Below are 25,667 nucleotides of genomic sequence, written 5' to 3'. Positions count from 1 at the left end.
GTCCTAAATGTGTTTTGGGTAATCCTGTTACGAAGTCTATGGCGATATGTTTCCACTTCCACTCCGGGATCAGTAAGGGCTGAAGTAACCCTCCTGGGCGTTGATGCTCTGCCTTGACCTGCTGACATACCAAGCATTTAGATACAAAGTCAGCTATGTCCCTCTTCATCCCATTCCACCAAAACTGAGGTCGCATGCTTTGGTATATTTTGGTGCTTCCAGGATGCATGGTAAACTTAGAGTTATGGGACTCTGTCATGATATCTCTCTTTAACTCACTATTATCGGGGACATACACCCTGTCCTAAAACTGGAGTAACCCATCGGTAGAGACTCGAAATTCTGAGCTCGCTTCCTGTTTTGCATCATTCTTACGGGCTACTAGGGCGGGGTCGACTGACTGGGCTTCCCTTATTCTCTGTATTAACTCAAGTTGGACGGTCAGATGGCCTAAACATACGACTCTCTTCAGGTCCTGAAGCCGAACCTGTTGTGTGGCCCCAATTTGCCTGCGTTCTGAAACCATTAAATGGGCTAAGATACCTGTACTTTTCCTGCTTAGGACATCTGCCACCACGTTGCCCTTACCCGGATGATACAAGATATCACAATCATAGTATTTAAGGAGTTCCATCCACATTCTCTGACGCATCTTGAGATCCTTTTAAGTGAATATGTGCTTCAGACTCTTATGATAGGTATAGATCTGGAAGGTCTCTCCGTATAAATAATGGCGCTAGGTTTTCAAGGCGTGTATGATTGCGGCAAGTTCCAAGTCATGGGTGGGGTAATTCTTCTCATGATTCTTTAACTGTCTGGACCCATAGGCTATGACCTTCTCATGCTGCATCAGGATACAACCCAGGCCTAGATAGGAGGCATCACTATAAATCGTATATCCCCTCGATCCACTCGGTAAGGCTAGTACGGGTGCAGTGGTCAGCCGCTCCTTTAATTTTGAAAAATTTCTCTCACAGTCCTCATTCCACTCAAACTTGGCATTCTTTTTTGTGAGTCGGGTTAGGGGAGCCGCTAGACTAGAGAATTCCTCGACGAACCTGCGGTAATAACCTGCCATTCCCAAGAAGCTACGGATCTTCTTAACTGATGTCAACTTCTCCCAGCCAAGTACCGCTTCAACCTTTTTGGGATTTACTGATAATCCTTCTTTCGATATGATGTGTCCTAGGAAGGTGGTCTGCTCAAGCCAGAATCCACACTTACTCAAATTTGCATATAACTTTTTTTTTTCTGAGGATCTGCAAAACTTGGGTTAGATGATGAGCATGCTCTTCTCTGCTTTTTGAGTAGACCAAGATGTCATCGGTGAACACAATAACAAATTGATCCAAGAATTCTCTGAAGACCCTGTTCATCAGATCCATAAAGATGACCGGGGCGTTGGTTAGCCCAAATGGCATGACAAGGAACTCATAGTGTCCGTACTTGGTTCGAAAGGCCGTTTTTGGGGATTTCTTCTGTTCTTATTTTCACCTGATGGTAACCTGATCGCAAGTCTATTTTGAAGAAGACCTGCGTACCCTGTAGCTGATTGAAGAGGTCATCAATTCTGGGGAGGGGAAATTTGTTCTTGATTGTGACATTGTTCAATCCTCTATAATCAATACACAGTCTCAACGTTCCATCTCCCTTTCTGGCAAACGTGACTCTGGCACCCCAAGGAGACACACTGTGTCTAATAAAACAACTATATTGCAATTCAGTGATCTGTTTCCTCAGCTCTTCCATCTCAACGTGGCTCATGCGGTAAGGAGCAACCGAAATGGGCTGGGTGCCTGGTTGTAGGTCTATAATGAACTCAACTTTCCTATCCACTGGCAGTCCGGGCAGTTTGTCCGGAAACATATCTGGAAAGTCTTGGACGACTGGAATCTCTTGGATACAAATTTCCTTCTTGTGCTTGCCTAGTTAGAGAAAATAGTAAGGTTAAAGTACTTGAAAATTAAGAAAACTTGCCATCAAGGAATAAGTATCAAATGATTTTAGTAATTTGTAAATGGCTCCTCATTAGGAGGATTAAATACAACCTTCTTGTTAAAGCAATCTATGGTGGCGTGATATGCCGCTAGCCAATCCATCCCTCAAATTACATCAAAATCCCCCGTGTCTAACCCTATTAGGTCTACACTCAGTTTCCTATTTGCTATCTCCATGGTTCAAGCCCTGTAGACAACTTCCCCGAATAGTGTTTCACCCCCAACAGTAGACACAAACGACATTTAATCAAGTTTATCAGGTGATACATTAAGTTTGGATGCAAAAACATGTGAAACAAATGAATACGATGCACCAGTGTCAAATAAAACATGAGTAATATGGTCACAGATAGTGTACATACGATGTACCAAGTTCGGGTCGGCATCGGCATCCTGTTGTGTGAGGTTGTAAACTCTGCCCTGAAAAGGAGGTCTTTCTTGGTTCTGGTTCCTCGGGCACTCTCTCGCATAGTGCTGGGCACTACCACATATGCGACAGGTGTTGTTGAGGCGATAGCATGGTCGGTCCCCGTGATCCCTGCCGCAGTGCTGACAGATCTTGCCACGTGCTGCCCCTGGAGCTTGAGGGGGAGCCTGGATCGCCGGTCTGGGCCTCTTATTTTGTTGGACAGGCGCAGTAGGTACTGGTCTGCAGGGTGGAGCCGATGGCCTGTGACTCCCTGTTGACTGGGAAAGGGTGTTGAAACTCATCTCCACGATTTGTGCCTTTGCCAGAACGACTAAATATGTCTTGAGCTCTAGTACCAATAAGTGCCGCTTGATCTCTAGGCGGAGGCCCCACTAGAACCTCCTGGCCTTTCTGCCCTCATCCATCAATTTCTCAGGGGAGTATCGACCCAGCTCTAGGAACTTACGAGCATATTCCGACACCGTCATGTTTCCCTGGACCAGCTGAACAAACTCCATCTCCTTTAAATGTCGGATGTGCTCGGGGAGGTACTCCGCATGAAAGGTTGCTAAGAACTGCTCCCAAGTGACTGGCGTAGACAGGGTGGTCTGCTTGAGCTCCCACTAACGATCTGCTTCCCCCATTAGCATGTAAGAAGCAAGAGTAACCCTATGCTCAAGAACCACTCCTAAGGTCTTGAAAGCCTTCTCTGTCTCCACCAACTAGTACTGGGCATCTTCGAAAGAGGACTCCCCTGCAAAAGTCAAAGGGTTTAATCTCATGTACCTCTCTACGTAGCACGGGTCAATCAGGAAGGGAGGTGGGTCCCGTGGAAGAGGGACTAGGCCGGGGTGAGGATAGACTGGGGGGCCCTGTGGTGGCACTTACTGATATAGTGGGGGCACCGGATTATACTGTGGCAGTGCCGGGCAATACTGTGGCTGAGGCACCGGATTATACTGCTGTGGTGGTGCTGGGTGTTATTGTGGAGGAGCAAGCTCTTGCGGGGGTGGCTCGGGATTCGCTTGCTGCAGCGGTGGCTCAAATTGTGGTAGTGGAGGAGGGTCGGGTAATTCCCTTCTCTCCTCTTGACCTTGCTAAGCAGAAATGATCCTTTCGAGTATCTCAAATATTCTGTCAACATCTTCCCGAAGTGAATCATCCCGGGCTGCTCGGTTTTGTGGGGGTCTCCCTCTCCTCATCTCTCTGCACCTACATTTCACAAGGAAGGGTTGAGTAACAATTAATCGGTTGGTATTTCTCTAAATATTATTGTGTAAGGGACGAGTCCGAGGAATGCAGCTCTGATACCAACTGTAACGTCCCCGAAAATAAAAAGGGAATGTATAAATTTATTCTAAGTGCGGAAGCGAAATAAAATAGATTATGATTAACATCCCTTACACAATACCAAAACCAATTAAACGTATGAAAGAATAAACTAACTAAATGAAATACTATGAATGAATACTATAAAGAAAACTAATAAATTCTTAGGCTTCTACTCGCCGTCTTCCTGCAGAACGGGCTCGGGAACCAGGTCCTCCTGATCTGAAATGATTAAGTAAGAAATGAGGTACACTAGCCCAGTAAAGACATCACACTATCTCACTGTCACAGAAGTAAAGGTTGGTAGAAAAAAAAAAGAACCAATGGAGCATAATTTATAACAAACTCATTTATCAATAATAAAAACTTTTACTGTCCACTTACCTCAGTGAGATTCATGAACACAACTTATGAGAAACAATAACATCATAAACATCATAACATCATGCACACTCTGTAACATAACACATATAATGCTTTTTTATTTCAATCATCAGACAACAAATTTCCTCTTTTATCAGCCTACTAGTATCTATGGGGATCCATAGGGGGTCCCCGCTACACGTGAACCATTCACATTAATAACTTAATTCCAGGGCCATCCCCATACTCCGTTCGGTATGGGTGCCAAAACACATAAACTCCCCATAAACTCGGGTTGGCCGTTTTCGGCCGGATTCGGCCAAATTTGCATTTGTTCCTGTGATAAAACACCCCTTGGGCCCTCGGTGGGCCAAAAAATTTGAGAAAATTAAGACTTACCGGCGGTGAAGTTCTCAGGTGTGGCGGCTCCTCTGGCACGAGTTGCGATTTGGTGTTTTGCTCCAGTCAACCTGTAGAGAAAAGGACGGTGGTCACAGTGGTATAAAAATTACATCGAACAGGAACCAGGAAGGGCCTCATCGGAGGCAAAAATTGAGGAAACCCGCGGCGGCGGCGGCGTTGGACTTCGGTGGTTTTTTCCAGCCAATTGGCCGGTGGTTTGACTTCGATTTAGCCACAGGGAGGTTCAGCATCGAAAAACGAGCCAAAGGGAGAAATTTTAACTCGTTTGGCGACCGAAAAATCCTCCGGTGCGGCGGCGGGTGGCGGCGGGTGGTTCCTCCGGTGGCTGGGTCGTCTTCTCCGGAGAGGGTTCTGGCGGCTAGGGTTTGGGGTTGGGTGTGGATGCGATTATTTATAACCTTTTCTTTTAATCTGAGTCGTCCATCATGATTTAATCTGGACCGTCTGATCACGATTAAATTGAAATAAATATGGACCGTCCATCGCGATGCGATTAGGGCCGTCCGCACACGTGAGATCTGGGCCGTCCATGCGCTCTTTTGATCTGGGTCGTCTGATCGCGTGCACACGGATCGCTCACGTGTCTTTGTCCCGCGTGGCTTCCCGCGTCAGCGTCCCTTCCACGTGGCGTGTCCTGGTTGGCCGGGGCTGCTGACTCGGCTGCTGACATGGCACTATTTTTTTAAATTGCATTTTGACCCCCCGATTTTCGATTTTCTTTTCAAAAACACCTCCAGAATTCAAATTTTTACCCATTTTTTCCAAAATCAATTTTAATTAAATCTCAAAAATAATTTTACCCCATATTATTATTATTATTATTTTTATTTCTGTTAAATTAAATTAAATTAAATTAAAACCTTATAGATTAATTATTAAAATAAAAAAAATTAGACAAAATTATAATAAAATTAAAATAAAATAAAAATAAAATAAAAGAAAATTTTGGGTGTTACATAGCTGACTTTGTTTCTAAGTATTCGATTTGTCAGCAGGTCAAGAGAAAGTATCAATGCCTAGGTGGGCTACTTCAGCCATTGCCAATATCTATAACTGTTTGATTGAGAGCGAGAGAGACAAATTTGAGGGACTAAATTTCTTTTAGGGGGGAGAGTTGTAATGCGCAAATTAATTTCTTATGTAATTTAAATTAATTTGTAAATATAATTTTTTAAATTTTTTAAATTTTAATTTAGTGTAAAAATGATGAAAATTTGAAGGAGGATGAAATTGAAAATTGGGGGGTCAAAATACAGTTTACAAAAGTTGTATCACGTAAGATGCCTGGTCATCAGCTCCGACAAACCAGAACGCACTGCGTGGCAACGAATGCTAATGCGGTGCCACGCGGGCAATCCGTGTGCCCGCGATCGGACGACCCAGATTTATTCCCGTGCGCACGGATGGCCTAAATGCATGTACTCCCAGACGTGATCGGACGAGTCAAATTTAAACGTGATCAACGGTGCAGATCTACTTTCTATTTAATTGCGATCGGACAGTTTAGATCAAACGTGATGGACGATCCATATTAAAAGGAGATGGATATAAATAACCCTATTCATGCCAAACCTTAACCCTAGCTGCCAGACACTCTCGCTGGAGAAGAAGACCCAGCCGCCTGGAAGGAGAGCTGCTACCACCCGCCGCAGCGCCGAAGCCACTTTCGACTGCCAAAAGAGGTAAAAACTTCTCCCTTTGCTCGAAATTCTTTAAAAAACCCCATGGACAAATTAGAGCTAAAAGACTGGCGGATTGGCCGAAAACTGTAGGCAAAACCCAGCGGTGCCACCGCAGGAAATTTTAAAAATGGCCTCTGATGAGGCCCTTTATGCGAAATTTTTCTACCGTTGTGATCACCGTTACCTTCTCTACAGGTTGACTGAAGCAAAACACCCAACCGTAAAAGTGAGTCGGCGGAGCCGCCGCACCGGAGAGCCCCACCGCAGGTGAATTTCAGTTTTTCATTTTTTTGGGCTAATCGAGCCCCCTTAATGCATTTTCTCGCAAGGATTAATGCAAAATCGGTCGAATTCGGTCGAAAACGGTCAAAAATAGCCAACTCGAGGCGGATCGCCGCCGCGAGTGGCAGCGCCGTCGCCGGAGCACGACGTAGCCACTGTGTCGGAAGTGGCCAAAAAGGGGTTCTGACACTATTTTTGGGATTTTTTTAGGTACTTATAGCACATTTTAATCCCCGAATAAAAGTTCAAAGAATCTGGGGACCGCCGGTAGGCGTCGTCAACAAGTTTCACTTTTCGGACATCGAATTGAGTAAAAATTTCTCACTCTATTCTCTGTTATGAAATTAAAGTCAAATTAAAAATAATACGGTGTTTTGTACAATTTAGAAAATATCCATAATTAATTACAGATTATTAATAGAGTTAAAATAGAAAATTATCTACTGTTGTTTCTGTTGATTATTTTTATAGTTTGAATGCATGATTGGTATCTGATTGGTCGATTTCATAGCTTTGAATGCATGTATTGGTTGTTTTATGTATTTACGATTAAATAGAAAAAATAGAGATTAAAAGAAAACGAGAAATTGCGTGATTAAGTGAATGGATGAAACGACAGGCTTACTGGATATTCTAGGAGCTGGTGGACAGACATGGTACATAGGGAACCCTACCATGAACGTTGCCTCATATCGGACGGGATATGAGGACGACCCGTTTCACTCTCATACCAAACGAGATATTGAGATTTAGTAGTTTGACACTCATACCGGACGGGGTATAGGGACGACCTGTTAATTTAAAATGTTAAAGAAAAGAGTTCACACGTTGGAGAGACATCCCTATGAACCCCCATAGATACCAGTAGACTGATAAAATGATAAAATTATTGTTCAAATCGATTACATATAAAATCATGATCTGTGTTATGTTATTTTCTCTATAAGTTGTTTTATAAATTTTACTACGGTAATAGATGGTAAAAGATTTTACTTATGATAAATACATTTGTTTAATTAAGAGCTCTATTAGTTATTTTTTATTTTTCTACCGACCTTCATTTCTGTGTCGGTGAGTAGCGTGATATTCTTATTGGGCTAGTGTAGCTCATTCCTTATTTAATCATTTCAAATCAAGAGGAGCAGGATCTAGAGCTCGATCCACAAGAGGATTGCGAGTATGATACCAGTTTTATTTATTTTTCGTTTATTTCCTTAATTTTTGTATTTGCTTTAAAAATGATAATGTTCGTAGCACTATTTGGTACTTTAAGTTATTGTATAAGGAATGTAAACCCTAACTAATCATTTTACTTTTTGCACTTAATTTATGATTTATTTTATTTTTTGGAATTCCGGAGTCGTTACAATAGGGGAGTTAAAAAAATGGTGGTTCGTCTACCATTATATTCTTCTTCCAGACATGTTCTTTCAAGTTATGAGCATTTGGATTGTGATTAGTATTTTTTATTATTTGATCATTTCTTGTACCAGAGATAGCTAGTATTTTGCTTTGTCATTTTGTTGTCGGATTTTTCACTACTTTGTTAATTTACTTTTTTGACAATGTAAGTAGGTCATACTATATAAATTTATGTGAAGATTTGATTTATTGTGAATAGCAGGAGACTATCTCATAAAAGATTTGCCAAGTGGATCAAATGTCTTGGCCACATTAAATTAATTAAATTTTATATGGTATGTAGGTATTATATCTTGCAGCAATTAATAGACAAGAGTGATGTGTATAAGCTTTAGTGTTATTCTTCTTGAGTCTATGTTTGGTTATGAAGTTATATTTAATGAATCTTTGGTGTACATTGCCACAACATAGTCCAATGGGTAAGTTTAGTTATAAACCCAAAGAAATATGGGTTCTATTTTACTATATGAAAATATGTTTTAGTTTTTATTTTCTATGCAGTATAATTCTAAAAAATAAAAACGAGGTTTTGAAATTGATAGCAAGGATATGGCATGATGAAGAAAATAACTTATAGTTTCACTATTATTTTCTATATATTATTTTCATTTTCATAACTAATATGACTTTAGGTAAAAAATATATATAAAATCAGAAATCGAGAACTAAAAAATGTATAAATGTAGTAAATACAATCATAAAGGTTCATTAAATAAATCCACGATGAAATTTCTAACTTGAAGTTTGTCTTTTGATTATCTTAAGATTCCAATGTTATTTAAATAAGAAACTATAGCCTATGAATATGAAATGATATAAGTTGTGTACAAGTTCAGAAGAGTTCCATTTTCTATGTGGACTTTTAATTACAAGTTTTTATGTTCTAATAGTTTTGAAATATGATATTATTACATGCATGAACTTGGTCTCACATATTAAATTTCCTTCTGTAATTATGTTGTAGGCAAAGTTACACGTAGAAAGTGGTACATATAGGGAGTGATCGACCCTTCTTTATAAATGATATCAAGTCTATGTGGAAGATAGCAGAAAAAGCTTTGATGTGTGTTCAACCTCATGGACACATGCATCTATCAATTTTTGAAGTTTTAAAGGAGATCTAGGATGCAATCTCAATTGAAAAGGAAGTCTTAGCTGTAAGAGAAGGTAACTGAGATGATATGTGAAGAAATTTTATTCATTCTTCACTCAACATGGGTTCACTGGATTTCGTTGGAGCTAAGAATTATCTATCACTAGATGAGTTATCGCCCAGCTAACTGCTCGATAAGCTCGATAAACTTTTATTTTTTTTGTTATTTTATTTTTTGCTTTCTATCCTGCCAAACATCATGTTCAAAAGAGCAAAATTCTTCTCATTTTTCTTCTTTTTTTTGACCTATTATTATGTGATTTGTTGTAGCAAGAAATTTGGAGTTAGAGGATAGAAAAATATGGAAATTGTTGATAACAAAATTGAATATCTGAAAATTATAATTAATTTTTATTATTAGATTTTACAAGATAAAAATGAACTCTATTTTTAGTTAACCCCTAAAGGGTTATTGTAAAGGTTCAGAAGCGAGATATTAAGAACCTCATATAAACAATGAACTAACTGACTTAAATCGTATTGGTTTAAGAACTTTATTTAGGAAAATAAAAGTTGGTGTAATTGCAGTTTGATTTTCTAAGTCAAAATTATAACAAAATTATAGAAAACTCTCCCATTAATATTAGAAATAATAGATCTTATATTTTATCATCCATCTCCATATACTTCTGTGATATTTGATTACTACTCTACAAAAAACACATAAAAGAAAAATAGAATTATAATAGATAAGTATTTTTATATTTTTCTCATAAAGAAAACTAGGAAAAATATAAAAAGTAAAAAATAAGAAATAAAAAAGAAAAAAGGAAAATAGAAAAAGAGAGAGCCCAACCAAGTAATTTTTCAAAACAAAACTTACAAAGCCACCATCAAAGCCAATCATCTGCTACCAAACAAAACAAAACAATTAGACCATACGAAGGGAATTTCCGGGTGCTTCGAGTTTGTCCAGTATAAAAAACACACATACACACAGAATACCCACTATTTTATCAATTTCAATTAGAATGAGAGAATTACAAAACTGGAGATTCGGGATGATTTCCCTTTTCCTTATAAGACCAAGGTACAGAAGAATTTTTCAAACTAACCCTAACCTAGTTATGTTGAATTACAGAAGAAATTTACAGATGATGCTCTGATGGAATGTTACTGAACTAGTCGGCGACACATGGGGCAAGTGTTATGGTTTTTCAACCAGCGGAAGACGCAAGCTTCGTGAAAGATATTGCGGTAGGGCATGTCAACCAGGTCTTTGCAGGCCGACATATTATCCAGACAAATGGCACAAATCCCCACCTCACTATCATCAAGATCCTCCAACCTTCTTTCTCTTCTCAACTTTTCAATAACCTTTTCTGAATCTTGATTTTGAGCTTGTCTGTCTTGATGATGATGATGATGATTTTGATTTTCATAATCAGGATCCATCACCGAATTATCGAGCCATTCGATTAAAATCCCCTCCCGCTCTGCACCTCCATTTTCTTGATCTTGATCTTGATTTTCATAATCGAGATTCATCATCGACATAAGGTTCCATTCGATTACATCCATAGTTGTCTCAGTTACGATAAAATCAGTCCACAACACCTCTGTATCAACAAAAACAAGGAAGTTGTTGGTGCCGGAGCCAGCAAGGCGGCGTGCATAAGAGTAGATTTTAGACGCCACGAAGTTGCGGAGATTAGGGTCTCCATTAACATTCGACATCAAGTGATTCAGAATGTGATTCTCAGCAGTGACTTGGGAGATGAGGAAGTTGATTGGAACGTGAAAGCAGAAGATGGTGGGTGCCCATTGGTTGGATATTACAGATCGTCTCACCACCTTCCATATCACGCCTTAGAGTTTGCTTGATGTTGCTCAATCGGATGCTGATAGTTGGAACGTTTTGAGTAAGCTGCGGCCATATAAATGCACTCAACCCTATCTTCACCTCCCTTAAACCAGTCGCCATCTTTGAGGAAAACAGAGAGATAGCAAAACAGAGAAGAAAAAAAGGTTGATTGCAGAGAAGACAGAGTAGAGAACTAAGTGTTGGTAACAAAGGTTGTCTTTGCCGGTCTTTATTTATAGAAGAAAATCGAAATAGGATACGAGGGTCCATTCCTGGAAGGGGTCGGAAGACCAAGGTTGATTCCTGAAAAGTTGAAGGAAAATTATATCCGACCGTTGGCAGTTTCTGAATTGATTTTAATTAGGAAAACCAACTAAAGAACTAAACTCGGTGATAATTTTAGAAGGGAAAATAGATAGAGAGATATAGGTGAAGGAGAGAAGAGAGGGAGAGGGATTTATGTGGGTTATGTATGTCTTTGGTAGTTGCCGATTTGTCTAGATAGTGCTGTATATCTTAACAGAAGAAGGAGACTATTTATATATGCACACATACGTATAAGCATGATTCCATTTGAGTTTTAATTATTTTTTCATAACAATAAATTTTAATAGTCTTAATTTGTATTATTTTTTCAAGTGTGTTGCCTGGACATAGAAAGCTATTTACTAAATACGAACACCACTCAACCAATTCGTCATTTAAATGCTAAACTCAAACAATTTTAAATTGTGCAAAAAAAAATAAAAAAAAATTCTGATTTTTTATTTATTTTTAGGATAAATTATCAAACTAATCTTCAAATTTTAATACTTCTTACAATTTGATAAATAATTTTTTATCATTTTTTGATCCCCAACGTTTTCAAATTATTCCTAATTATCAGTTTCCTTTGATTTCTTAATGAAAAAATTAAAACAGTTAGGCCATATTTGGATATTTTAGAAAAGAACTTAAAAAAATAGCTTTAACTAATTAATTATATTAATAAATTAATAAATAATAATATTAGGCCTACTTTTATGTTATTAATTTATTAAATTAATTAATTAATCAAAATTATTTTTTTGAGTTATTTAATTTAAAGCATCCAAATACAATATAACCATGTTAGCTTTTTTACATTAGAAAATAGAAAGAAGTTTTACATTTGGAATAAATAAGAAACATCATGAACCAAATTGACGGATCTCTTGAAAAATGTTCTTGAGTGAAAGGAGAGGTATTCGATACAAGAGAATATGAAGAGGCATGAGGCACAGGACAAGGTAAAGGAACAGCCTATGATAGAGGATGTAGGAGAGGCAAAAACAAAGGAGTTGAGAAAAAGAATTCCTTCAATGAGCAAAAAGTTTACAAAAATAGCATTTTGGCATCATTTCGAGAATTATGAGCATGTAAAAGCATATTATAGGTACCAGAAACAAGTGAATAATGCAGAAAAAAGTGAAAAAGAAGGTTAAGTTATTCACGACACTTTCTTATTTTATTAATGTTTTAAATGATATGTGTTTTGTAATAGTGGCTACTCAAATCATGTCTGATACAAAGAAAATCTTTAGAGAACTTGATGAAACTTAAATGATGAAAATTAAATTTAGTGACAATAAAAAAATACAGGTTGAAGAAAAATGAATCGTTGTGCTCTAGACTAGTCATGGTAAGGGAAAAATCCTCCAAAAGTTCAATTTGTTGGAAGCTTGGCATATAATCTGCTAAGTAGTGGACAATTAATGGCCAGTTAATATTCAATTTTATTTGAATGAACAAGAAAGTGTTACTAAAGATAAATAGTCAGGGTAGTAATAGTTACTGTCCATATGATATAGTAAATGATGTTTTTGTAATATCCTTAATTTATTTTAATGTAATTAAAATTAATTGTATAAATATAATTTTTTAATTTTGATTTTTTTTATTTAATGTAAGAAAAAAAGATGGAGGATGAAATTGAAAATAATTTTGAAAAAAATAGGTAAAAAATTGTGTCATAGAGGTGTTTTTGAAAGAAAATTCAAAAATTAGGGGTCAAAACGTAATTTAAAAAAATTATACCACGTAAGACGCCCCGTCAGCAGCTCCGACGAACCAGAGCACGCCGCGTGGCAAGGCAGGCTGATGTAGTGCCATGTGGGAGGCAACATTGGCGATCTGTGTATCCGTGATCGGACAGGCCATATTAAACGTGATAGACGGTTTAGATTAAAAGGAGATGGATATAAACAACATTTTTCACACCAAACCCTAACCTTAGCCGCAAGACCCCCCCTCTCCCCCCCCCCCCCCCCCCCCCCCGGAGAAGAAGAGCCAGTCGTTGGGAAGGGAGTCGACCGTTGTCTGCCGTCGGGCCGGAGCCACTTTCGACCGCCAAAAGAGGTAAAAAAATTTCCATTCGCTCGAAATTCAATTTTGAACGCCCATATAGCCAAATTGGAGTAAAAGGACTGGTGGATGAGCCGAAAATCGAGGACAAAGCCCAGCGGCACCGTCACAGAAAAAAGTAAAAATTACCTCTGATGAGGCCCTTTCTAATTCCTATTTCGTGTAATTTTTCCACCATTGTAATCACCATTCCTTTCTCTACAGGTTGACCGAAGTAAAACACCCAACTGTGAAGGTGAGCCGGTAGAGTCGCCGTACCGGAAACTCCGCCGTCGGTAAGCTTCAGTTTTTTTTTTTTATTTTTTTAGACCAACTGAGGCCCTTTAATGTATTTTCTTGTATGGATGGATATAAAATCGGCTGAAATCGGCCAAAAATGACCAACCCGAAATAAACTGCTGTGCCAGAATTCTCGAATTGGCCAAAAAAGGTTTTTAAACTGATTTTCAGTTTTTAAAATATTTCTAGATACTTGAAGTATGTTTAATCCTCAAAGAAAATTTCAAGGAACCCGAGGATCATTAATAGGCGCGATTAAAAGTTTGATATCTCGGACATCAATTTGCGTAAGAATCCCTCACCTTATTCTCTGTTATGAAATTGTAGTTTAATTAATAATAACATGGTATTTTGTGTAGTTTAAAAAATATCCATAATTAATTACAGGTCACTAATGGAGCTGAAACTGGTTATTTATTACTGTTTGCTGTGTTTGGCTGATTGGTTGATTTTATAGTTTTTGAATGCATGATAATACACTGAAATTGGTATGATGATGCGATTGTGTTTCCTTGATGCATGTATTGCTTGCTTTATGTAATTACGGTTAAATTAAAAAACTGAAAATCAAAGGTAAACTTGAAATTGTTTGATTAAGTAAATAGATGAATGGTACCCTTACTGGATATCCTAGAAAATGGTGGATGGACCGGGTACATAGGAAACCCTACCGTGAATGTTGCCTCATATCGGACGGAGTATCGAGAATTAGTATTTTAGCACTCGTACCGGATGGGGTATGAGGATGGTCCGTTAATTGAAAATATGAAAAAGGATTCACGCATAGTGGAGACATCCCTACGGACTCCTATGGATACCAGTAAGCTGATAAAAGAGAAAGTTGTTTGTTGTCGTCTGATTGCATATGAGATTATGATATTGTTTATATTATTGACTCTATAGGTTGGTTTTGGAAATCTCGCTATGGTAAGTATGCGGTAAATGATTTTATTTATGATAAACAAATTTACTTAAATTAAGAGCTCCATTAGTTGTTTTCATGATTTTTACCAACCATCATTTCTATGTCGGTGAGTAGCGTGATATTCTTACTGGGTTAGTGTAGCTTATTCTTTTATTAATTATTTCATATCAAGAGGACCAAGATCTAGAGCCCGATCCACAAGAGGGTTGCGAGTAGGATGCCGAATTGTTTATTTTTTATTTATTTATTTGATTTTTGTTATTTCATTTAAAAGGGTCATTCCCGTAGCCCTATTGGGTAATCTGAATTATTGTGTAAGGAGTGTAAACCCTAACTATTTATTTCACTTCCGCATTCAAGTTATAATTTATTTCCTTTCAAGTTCATGGACCGTTACAGTTTCCATTTAATATCTCAAATTAGAATTAACATTGCCCGTGTTGTAGGTGAAGAAAATGATTCTAAATTTTGGCATTTACGATAGGGGTTTCTCAATATCAAGTGACTGAAGTTGTTGAACTAATAAGATATGCTTCTTGGTTTGTTGAAAAAATATATTTTTTTATTTAAGTAAAAGATATCTATATGGCAAACAAACAAAAAAGTCATTTCTGGATGGAAATGCTTTGAGAGCTTTTAAATGCCTTGAAATAGTATGTGTAGATTAATAAATGCTAAATTTGGTTAAGTCATTATTTTTTGCTCATAACAGATGACTTTAGTCACATGAACTTTATGTATTTTTTGAAAAATAAATAAAAAAACTTTTGAATATTTTAGGAAATTTAAGGTCTTAGTTATGAAGTAAATATATTCTTGAATAAAAGTCCTTCGCTTTTATAGAGGTGACAAATTTTTTTCAAATAAATTTAACTATTTTTGTGAAGAAAATGACATTCACAAGGAGTTGACAGCATGATACACACCTGAAAAAGACAATATAGCTAAATGGAAGAATCATACTATTTCTGAAATGACAAAAAACTTATTAAAGGCAAAAAATCTTCCAAATAAGTACTAACAAAAATAGTTGCAGCTTCAACGTATTTTTTGAATATTTTTCTTATAAAAATTATTACGATATTAAGATTGGAGAGGTTTAACTAATCAGTTAGCTACTTAAAGAAGTTATTGTTGTATTATATATGTTGGTAAATCCAAAAAAATCAATAAATTATATGAAGAATAAACAAATTGTATTTTTATTGGTTATTGTCCTTACTACTAAGCATATCACTTATATTGTCACGGACCATACCCCGTCTTATAGAGTAATGATCGGAGTATACTTTCTTAAATCATATATACTCGAGTTAAGTAAAATAATTTAACTTTATTAATAACAAAAGAGTCGCAGAAGCGTTACATCCTTTAAAACATAAACATATGTACGAGACTCTAAATTTTTTTACCTACGTTATTAAACAAAAGTATGAAACAGTAACCTTAAAATCAAAGTCTAGACTTCAGAAATTTTTTCCATATCACTGCTCACTCTGCAGCGGTATCTTCAATATTTGGAAGGTGATAGGTGGGTGAGATAAAATATCCTAATAAATAACTTCATGTTATATACTTCATCACTATTATGGAAGATCAATCAGTTACCATATATTATGCGTATGTACAGATACTTATCATTGGTTCTCCATGTACCCAAACACGGAACGATATAAATGAGTACTTTGAAACACTACTACCCACCGAACATGGAACAGTTAAGATGTGCAAATCAGACTGTTTTTTCATACACCCGAACATGGAATGGTTACGTATGGGTACGCATTTATTACTTCGTCAATACACTCAAACATGGAACAGTTATGTGTAGCAAGATTGAAGCCTAGCATAATGCAGGTTCTTTTGGAATAACTTCTTTCTATAATGAGTGATGCACACATATCAAAATCACGTTTCGAAAATACAAAACGAAATAACATTTATATTGAAGTAAAACTTAAACAAATACTTACTTACCAAACACGGAAGATAAATTAAACATGTACACATTTTTATACTAAAAATACGAAAAGTATCTCAAAACTATGTAGGCTATGAATCCATAATATTCACTTACCTTAGGTCCTTAGCAGTCGTAATCTTAATTCTAATAGAGTTCCGACTTTATTTATGACTTTTTTCTTTAAAAAATATGGCAGAGTTTCGGAATATTTTTAGTCACTTTCTTTCTAACAGTTTATCACTTCCTTTTGATCGTAAGCCTTATTCCTCTTCTCTTCCTCTTTCTCCACTTTCACAATTTTAGCAGAGTTTTCCAAAAAATTTTATCTAAAACCTCAAGATACTCTAAAGATCACACACTTCGTACTTCCTATTCTTCCTTCACCTCTATGCTTTTCACTATTTTTCTCTCATTTGGAATGTCTCTTCGTCCCTTCTCTTATCCTCTATTTATAAAAGTGGGGAGCCACAAGAGAAAGGTTACTACCATTTCTTCTTACTATTTCATTTAAAAGTTATAACCTTTCATCATGTCACTTCACTTAAAAAGTTACCACTCTACACATGTCGTTTTATTTAAAAAGCCTTTTCACATGCCACTTCATCTAAAAAGTTACCATTTTTCATATGTTGTTTTATCTAAAAGTGCTTTTCACATGCCACTTCATCTAAAAGGTTACCACTTTTCACATGTTACTTCATCTAAAAGTTGTCATTTTTCGTTATGTCATTTTATCTAATAGTTATCACTTTTTATTATACTACTTCATTTAAAAGATTCTCACTTTTTCTCATACTTCTTCATACTTATTCTAGCTACTTCATCTTTATCCATCATTTTTCCGTTTGACTTTAAACTATGTCTTTAACCTTATACATTTTCAAACATATACAAAATTAAATTAAATATATCAATTATACGAAATTAATTTAGAGGTATTTTTAAGCTATCACATCCTCCCCCCTTAAAAAGAAATTTAGTCCTCCAAATTGGACTTACTAGTAGTCATAAATAGATGTGGGTATTTGGCCTTCATTTCCTCTTCTAGCTCCAACGTGGCTTCTTCAATCGAATGGTGCTGCTATAATACCTTTTCTAAGGAGATTATCTTGGATCGTAATATCCTTTCTTTACAATCCACTATCTGCACAGGAAGCTCAATATAGGATAGGTTATCTTGAAGTGCAAGGGGTTCATAACAGAGTACATGCGATGGATCTGGGTGATATTTCTTCAACATCGACATATGAAAGACATTGTGTATGTTGGCTAACTCAGGTGACAATGCTAAACGGTAGGCGACAGCTCCCATTCTATCTAATATCTCGAAAGGTCTAATAAATCAAGGACTGAGTTTTCCTTTCTTCCCAAATCTCATAATCCCTTTAATTGGAGAGATTTTTAGAAATACATGGTCGCCTACTTTGAATTCTAAGTCTCTTCTTTAATTGTGGGCATAATGTTTCTGAAGTTTCTTTCACTAGTTCAGGTCTAACCAGTTTTCCTTCTCCAACTTCTTCCCAACAAATAAATGATCTGCAGGGTCTTCTGTATAAAGCCTCATAGGGTGTCATTTGAATGCTCGACTGACAACTATTGTTATATGCGAACTTAATTAGAGATAAATGATCGTCCCATTTACCTCGTAACTCAATGATACAGATTCGTAGCATATCTCTAAAGTTTGGATTGCTCGTTCTGATTGACCATCTGTTTGAGGATCGAAAGCCATACTAAAGGATAGCTTGTCCCTATAGCATTCTATAGATTGGTCCAAAATCTTGAAGTAAAGCGGGGATCTCGATCAGATACAATTGAGATTGGAGTTCTATGCAATCTCACAATCTCCTTGATATAAAGTTTGACCAACTTGTCTAGTTGGTCATTTACTCTAATAACCAGAAAATGAGTAGACTTAGTTAATCTATCAACAATAACCTAAATAACATCATATTGGGATCTTGTTTTAGGTAGAGCCACCACAAAATCCATAATAATATGTTCTCATTTCCGCTATGCTATCGGCAAGGGTTGAAGTAGTCCTATTAGTCTATGATGTTTAGCCTTTACTTGTTGGCATATAAGACATTTAGAAACGAACTATGTTATATCATTCTTCATCCCACTCCATTGATATTTGGTCCTTAAGTTCTGATACATCTTAGTGTTGCCAGGGTGCATAGAAAATCTAGAGCAGTGCACTTATTCTAATATCTCATTTTTTAGACTATTTGGGCACACATGCTCTGTTTTAAAACCTCAATACACCATCTATCGATAGTCTAAATTCTGGCCTAAGTCCCTTACTGATATCTTCCATAATTGATTTCAAGGTAAGATCATATTGTTGAGCTTCTCTAATTTTTTGCATCAAAATGGGTTACACTTTTATATTGGGCTAGGTATCCTCCTGATCTCTTATGTCGGATATTCAGATTCAATTTCTGGAACTCCTCTATGAGTCTCCACTCTGAGGCCATTATGTAGGTAAGAGTGCAAATACTCTTCCTACTAAGTGCATCTGTAACCATATTGTCTTTTCCCAAATGGTATAGGATCTTACTATCATAATCCTTCAGTAAATCCATCCATCTCCTTTGGTTCATATTAAGTTCTTTTTGCGAGAACAAATACTTCAAACTTTTATAGTCTGTGTGAATCTCGATACTTTTACCATATATATAATGTGGCTAGATCTTTAAGGTAAAAACTATAACGGCTGGTTCTAAGTCATGATAGGATAATTCTGCTCATGATTCTTTAATTGTTTAGATCCATATGCTATCACTTTTTCGTATTGCATTAGTACATATCTCAATCCTTGCTTTGAAGCATCATTGTAAATAGAGAATCCACCAATACCGTTAGGAATAGTCAATATTAGGGCTATTGTCAATCACTTCTTCAGTTCTTGAAAACTTTGTTCATACTTGTCATTCCACTCAAACTTTGTGTCCTTTCTAGTGAGCTGAGTGAGTGGAGTAACAATCTTTAAAAATTTTTCAATAAACTTCCTGTAGTGTCCAGCTAGACCGAGGAAATTTTGGACTTCAGTTACCATTGTAGACATTTTTCAGTTTACTATTACTTATGCTTTAACTAGATCTACCGATATTCCGTCCTTTGAAATTCTATGTCCGAGGAAGGCAATCTTCTTCAACCAAAACTCATACTTTTTAAACTTGGCATATAATTTCTCTTTCCTAAGTATTCCAAGCACTATTGCCAAATGCTCCGCATGTTCAGCTTCGCTCCGTGAATAAATTAGTATATTTTCAATGAAGATGATAAAAAACTTATCCAAGAATTGATGGAAGAATTCGTTTATCAAATTCATAAATACTACAAGAGCATTTGTTAGACCAAAAGCCATGACTAAGAATTCGTAATGGTTATACTTAGTCCTGAAGGCAGTTTTGGGAACATCCTCTTTCTTAAGTTTTAGTTGATGGTATCCAGAATATAGATCAATCTTTCAAAATACTTGGGTTCCTTGAAGTTGGTTGAATAAATCATCGATACGAGGCAACAAATACTTATTCTTTATGGTGACTTAGTTTTATTGCCTAAAGTTGATACAGAGTCATATGATACCATCCTTCTTCTTCACAAATAGTACTAGAGCTCCCCATGATGATACACTTAGTATGATGAAACCCTTATTCAATAATTCCTACAACTATTTCTTGAGTTTCTCTAATTTAGCTTTCACTATTCAATACAGAGCTTTAAAGATGGGGCTCGTACTAGGAATTAAGTTAATAAAGAACTTGATCTCCCGATCTATAGGTAAACCTGGAAGATCTTTTGGGAAAACTTCATAAAATTCCTTTACCACTGATATCTGTTGTACATTGACTTCTTTACTTTTATTCCCCACTACATAAGCCAAATACCCTACATATCCCTTCTCAAGTAATCGTTGAGCTTAAATGCAAGATACAAGACATGGATGTTAGGGCTCCCTAATCCCTTTGAATTTAAAAACCTTATCATTGGGAATATTAAAGGTCACCGTCTTTCCATGACAATCTATATTGGCATGGTATGTTATCAACCAATCCATTCCTAGTATGACATCAAAATCATGCATGTATAGGAGTATGAGATTTACTGGTAACTCTCTGTTGGCAATCTCTACAATACATGCTTGGCAAACTATACTAGTGGTCAAGTCTTTATTGGCTGGGGTAGAGACTACTAATACATATTCTAAAGGTGACTGTTCAATGTTCAGATGCTGAGCAAACTCATGTGCTACAACAGAGTGTGTAGAAGTCTATTAAAACTTTAGCCAAGGTACTAGAGATAGTGAACATACCTTGGATTACATCCTGAGAGGATTGAGCATCTCGCTCTATAATGGCATATACTCTTTCTTGAGTTCTTGGTCTGATATGCTCTTTGTTGATATGATACTCTTTGATCCGATGTTGAGTACTACCACATCTAAAGCATCCATTTGTCAACTTGTAGCAGAGTCTGCTACTATGGTTTTTTCTATAATGGGGGGCATATATGTTCTGGCCCTTGTGTTGGGACTAAGAGATATGTTTTCTACCTTTTATCAGGTTGTTGTGGCTCATAGACCTTCCTTTTATTGTTTTGTATGAATGGTTAAACCTGTTAGATTTGTTGTGGGACTGGGCTTGTAGTCTCTTCTGCAAGCTGGGCTCGTTCTAGTGGTTCTTGATAGTCATTAATTTTTAGAACCGAGATTTTATCCCAGATCTCTTTACGCAGGCCTCTCTGAAACTTCTTGGCTCTTAGACTTCCATCTGCTACCAAGTTGGGCGCAAACCGAACAAGCTCTATAAACTTTTCTTGATATTCTGCCACCCTCATATTCTATTCTTCAAGTGCCAAGGGTGTTTTGTAGCTCCCTTGAACATGAATGTGGCTAATCGTACCTTTTGATCTGAAGTGGCGCTGAGAACATCAAATATCTTCTCTAACTCCATGATCCATTGTTTGACTAATATCGGGTCTGTTGCTCCAGTAAATGACGGTGGGTTCATCCTCTTAAACCTTTCAATGAGCTTTTTATTATTTTCCTCCATTGATTGGGTGTTATTGGTACTAGTATTATTACCATTGGTAGCACTTTGGCTATGAACTACGTGTTGACTTACCACCGTAGCTAAGCCTTCAATTATATGCATGAGTCTTTCTAGACTCTGCTCGATCCGGTCTTTCAGAACTCAATGTGTCTGCTCTCTCGGTATCCTTGCCATTTCCTATATTCATGAAATTTAAATTTAGAGACATTTCTCTATGTTTCACAACTCTATCTAAGTCTTATGCAATCTTAAGTCTCGTATTCAAGGGATGTCTAAGAACTGTGCTCTGATACCACTTATCACGGACCACACCCTGTCTTATAGGGTAATGACTGAAGCATACTTTTTTAAATCATATAGACTCGAGTTAAGTAAAATAATTTAACTTTATTAATAATAAAAGAGTCGCAGAAACGTTACATCCCTTAAAATATAAATATATGTACGAGACTCTAAATTTTCTTACTTACATTACTAAACAAAAGTACGAAATAATAACCTTAATATCAGAGTCTAAACTTCAGAAATTTTCTCTGTATCACCGCTCACTCTCTAGCAGTATCTTCAGTATCCGGAGGGTGATAGGTGGGTGAGATAAAATATTCTAATAAATAATATTATGAAATCACAGCATAGTACATACAATATATAGTTTTTTTACACACAGCAAAACATATATCATATAATCTTTCTAAAACAGATATAAATCAGAAGACGAAGGCACAAATCAGGAAATAGTTTCGTATTTATACTTCATCACTATTATAGAGGATCAATAAGTTACCGTACATTATGCGTAGGTACGGATACTTATCACTGGTTCCCCATATACCCGACCATGGAACGACATACATGAGTATCTTGAAACACTGTTACCCCTCGAACAGGAAATGGTTAGGGCATGCAGATCAAACTATTTTTTCATACACTCGAATACGGAACGATTATATATGGGTACACACTTATTACTTCGCTAATACACCCGAACACATATAAGTAAGTTATGTACAGCCAGATTGAAGCCTAGCACAATGCAGGTGCTTTCAGAATAACTTTTTTTTCATAATGAGTTAGGCACACATATCAAAATCACATTTCAAAAATACGAAACGAAATAACACTTATATCGAAGTAAAACTTAAATAAATACTTACTTAGTAAATATGAAAGATAAATTAAACATGTACACATTTTTATACTGAGAATACCTAAAATATCTCAAAACTACGTAGGCTATGAATCCATAATATCCACTTACCTTAGGTCCTTAGTAGACGTAGTCTTAATTCTGGTAGAATTCTGGTAGAATTCTGGCTATATTTATGACTTTTTTCTCTAAAAAATCTGGCAGAGTTTCAGGATGGTTTTTATTCAATTTCTCTCTAATAGTTTATAACTTTCTTTTGATCGTGAGCCTTATAAATCTTCTCTTTCTCTTTCTCTGCTCTCACAAATTTAGTAGAGTTTTCCGAAGATTTTTATCTAAAACCTCAAAATACTTTAAAGATCACACACTTCATTCTTCCTCTTCTTTCTTCACCTCTATGCTTTTCACTATTTTTTCTCTCGTTCGGAATGTCTCTTCCTCCCTTCTCCTATCCCCTATTCATAGGAGTGGGGAGCCACGAGGGAAATGTTGCCACCATTCATCGTACTATTTCATTTAAAAGTTATAACCTTTCATCATGTCACTTCACTTAATAGGTTACCACTCTACACATGTCGTTTTATCTAAAAGGTCTTTTCATATGCTACTTTATTTAAAAGGTTACCACTTTTGACATGTCATTTTTATCTAAAAAGCTTTTTCACATGTTAAAAGATTACCACTTTTCACATATTACTTCATCTAAAAGTTGTCATTTTTCCTTATGTCATTTTATCTAATAGTTACCACTTTTTATTATACCACTTCATTTAAAAGATTCCCACTTTTTTTCATGCTTCTTCATATTTATTCTAGCTCCTTCATCTTTATCCATCATTTTTTTATTTGACTCTAAACTATGTCTTTAACCTTATACATTTTCAAACATATGCAAAACTACTAATGGTTCTTAGACTCGGGATGTAGCAACCATATGTGCAGACGAAAAAAATTCTTTTTAGAACTGAATGGGAGCTTTCATAAGTCTGTGAAGCTAGGCGACGACTCAATCATTGGTGTAATGGGAAAAGGTTGCATTCAACTCCAAATTAATCATGTTTCACAAGTTATTACTGAGGTATTTTATATTCCTAAATTAAAAAATAATCTCTTAGGCATTGGCCAACTGCAGGAGAAAGATTTGACAATTTTATTTTGAGATAACAAATGTAAGATGTACCACCCCAAGAGAGCCTTATTACTGAAAAAACCATGTCCCTAAATATGATGTTTATCCTCCTTGCCAAGATTCAACTTCAAAACCAGAATTGTTTTTTCACTCCTACACAAAATCTGGATTTTCTCTGACATTTCGTATCCACCCAGTTTGGCAAGTTCTTTGGAAATGATACAAAAAAAGATGATTTTGTTCACACAAGAAAAATTATCCTTTAATGAATTCTATAATCATTGGATTCTTACCAATGAGAAAAAAAAAGAGCAAGTTAAAGATATTCTTTCTTTTCCATTACTTTGACATGTATTAAAAAAATATTGTGACATTTAATTTCGTACAACATTTTCAAATTAATCATTTTTTAAATATCAAAATAGCCGATTCCACCATCTATAATAAAAAAATAATCATAAAAGGTTTTTCAAACCATAATAAATATTTATCTTTTTTTTCTTTTTAATATTTCTAAATTGGAGTTTTCTTGATTTTCATAACATAGCCTATTTTTATATTTAAAGTTAGAGGATATCTCTTTAAAGATAAATTCATTATCCTTATTTTTTTTCCTTTATATTCGCTCGAATCTCTTCTTTTTCATCAATTTTGTCTGGATTCTCCCTTTCTTCTAGTACAGTCACTTAAGTCTTGTAGGCTTTATAACTCTATAACAAAAAATAGATGGTTCATGGGTTGCCACAGCTGCTATGTTTTAGCCTGTTATGCGAAGATTGTGTGCGAGGAAAACAACATAGAAGTTCTTTTCCACGAGAAAGTATGTAGAGAGCATCGCAACAAGTTAAACTCCTTTATTCAGACATATGTGGGCCAATTTCTCCTATCTCAAATAATGGAAAAAGGTATCTTTTAACCTTTATTAACGATTTTAGTCGAAAACTATGGGTATTGTTCTTAACAGAAAAATCATATGCCTTTAGAATGTTTTAACTTTTCAAACAAAAGATTGAGAAAGAAACTAAGACTAGTATTCGGAGCTTGCAAACTGATCGAGGTGGAGAGTTCACATCTACTAAATTTTTTAAATTTTATTCAACTAATGGGATACATTGTCAACTCATTATAGCCTACACTAATCAGCAAGGAGTGGCGAAAAGAAAAAATCGAACGATCATGAACATGGTTCGAAGTTTGCTTACCAATAGACGAGTTCTTAAAACATTTTGGCCTGAGGCTATCAATTGGGCAGTACATATTCTCAACAAAATTCCTACACTTGCGATTCAAAATAAAACTCTAGAGGAGGTATGGAGTGGGACTAAACCATTTTTTGCTCATTTTTGAGTGTTTAGATGTATTTCCTATTCTCATGTTCCAAATAATAAGCGCACCAAATTATATAGCGAGAGCTTAAAATGTGTTCTATTGAGAATTTATGAGGAGTCCAAGACATATCGCTTGTATGATCCACTATCTCAAAAAGTGATTATTACTCGCGATGTTATCTTCAATGAAGAGGAAAATTAGCCATGGAATGATAATCACGCTGAAGCAATTCAAACACCTCTTTATTAGAGTGATGTAGATGAAGACAATCATTATGATAATCAAGATGGAACAACAATCAACAATTCAGATGGCAAATTTCATGAGGAAAATTTGGAGCATCAAATATTTGAAGAACACTCAATTGTTGATCCTATTTTTAGACCTACCGAAAGACACTCTCGACGCCCACTAATCTGGATGCATGATTATCCAGTGGGGAAGGCCTCTCTGATGATGATCAAGGTAATTTTGTTTTACTTGTTAATAAAGATCATTTACCCTATAAAGATGTAGCTAAGAGTGCTAAATGGAGATACGCCATGGACTTTGAAATTGAAGCCATCCTAAAGAATGATACATGGGACCT

General features: G+C 36.1%; 1 pseudogene; it reads left to right on the top strand.

The window, feature by feature from the left end:
- Positions 1–25,667, top strand: part of LOC148240425 (putative LRR receptor-like serine/threonine-protein kinase At1g67720) — a 55,929-nt pseudogene that overhangs the window by 9,105 nt on the left and 21,157 nt on the right.

Source organism: Carica papaya, chromosome 8 (genome assembly GCF_054855325.1).
Source record: "Carica papaya isolate Zhongbai chromosome 8, ASM5485532v1, whole genome shotgun sequence".
Taxonomy (NCBI): domain Eukaryota; kingdom Viridiplantae; phylum Streptophyta; class Magnoliopsida; order Brassicales; family Caricaceae; genus Carica; species Carica papaya.
This window is presented reverse-complemented; position numbering and strand designations above follow the sequence as displayed.